General features: G+C 46.2%; 1 protein-coding gene across 1 annotated transcript in view; it reads left to right on the top strand.

Moving 5' to 3' along the window:
• LOC101850593 overlaps positions 1-1,278 on the top strand; it is a gene marked incomplete in the record, with an annotated part of 36,695 nt that overhangs the window by 18,499 nt on the left and 16,918 nt on the right.

A 1,278-nucleotide genomic window follows, 5' to 3' on the forward strand; every position in this document is an offset into this window, starting at 1 on the left:
GAGAGAGAGAGAGAGAGAGAGAGAGAGAGAGAGAGAGAGAGATTAGATGCATGAAAGCGGGTGAGAAAATATGAGATGAAATGGAAATACATGAGACAGGGTCGTAAAATGAATGAATAAGATGGCTACCAGCGATGCAAATTGATGAGGTGTTGAGACGCAATTTTGGGAGGGAGAAGGGCGGGAACAATGACTAGAGATAGTTCGGAAGAAAGAAGATGAAAAGGGATTATTGCGGAAGTTGGTGAGGGGGGGGGGGCATGAGCATAGATGCAACGAGGCAGAGGGTATAAGATGAGCTGAAAAGGAATACAGGAGATGAGAAGGGATAGGACGAAAGAGAGTGGATGAGGAGGTGATGAGAAGGGGCAACAGGTGATATGATGACATTTGGGAAGGGGGTGGTTTTGGGTGGGTGGGTGTAGAGGTCTGATGAGAGCGCGTGAATGAGGAGAAACCGAACCAGAAGTGCAGCTGGATCGAGAGAGCAGGACAGAAGGAGAGTAGAAAAATAGAAATGGTGGGGAGTCTAGACGGTCAGAGATAGTATAAGAACGTATAGTGGGGAGTGGAAAGATGGGACGAGAGAGCAGCCATGGGGATTGGAATAATTCCTCCATTATGGGAGTATTTGATCGCCATAACGTATTGGCATTTGTATAATTAATTGTGTGGTGAGAAAGGAAAGCAGAAAGGAATGTGTACCTTAATTATGTGTTAGTGTCGTCTTAGACGTACGACACGAAATGGGACGAGTGGCTGGCTCTATTTAGTTTTATGCAGACAGGATATTGTGCTAAGTTCGGGACTCAATGACATTCCCGTCTGCGAGGACAGGAGAAGAAGACTGTCCATAGGCCAAATGGGCCGGACGGTACATTGCATTGGGCCTGGATCTTAGTTTTAGTAAGGTTTTTCGGCACTCGCAACTGCATAACGTCATAATATGAGCACCAAGTGGTGGATCTCAACAGAGAAGTCCAAACAACAGCACAAAGTCTGCTTCGACAATCAAGGCACCCCGGAAATAGCAGTTCATAAGAGAGTGACAAACATAAAAAGTAGAGAAAAAATGATGATAGTAAAGATGAGGAAAGAAAAAGCAGCAGTTCCCCCTAAGTTGTTCCGGCACAGTATGAGGATGACATTGGTAAATCAGCCCTTTTACAATTCTACTGAGCATAAGAACATGTTAATATTCCTCCCTTTGGGAATGGCCTAAAGACACTTCAGTCAGTGGGACTGCCCTGGTTTGGGGGGGGGGGGGGGGGGGGGGGG

The sequence above is a fragment of the Aplysia californica genome, unplaced genomic scaffold (assembly GCF_000002075.1).
Source record: "Aplysia californica isolate F4 #8 unplaced genomic scaffold, AplCal3.0 scaffold00556, whole genome shotgun sequence".
In the NCBI taxonomy this organism is placed as follows: Eukaryota; Metazoa; Mollusca; class Gastropoda; order Aplysiida; family Aplysiidae; genus Aplysia; species Aplysia californica.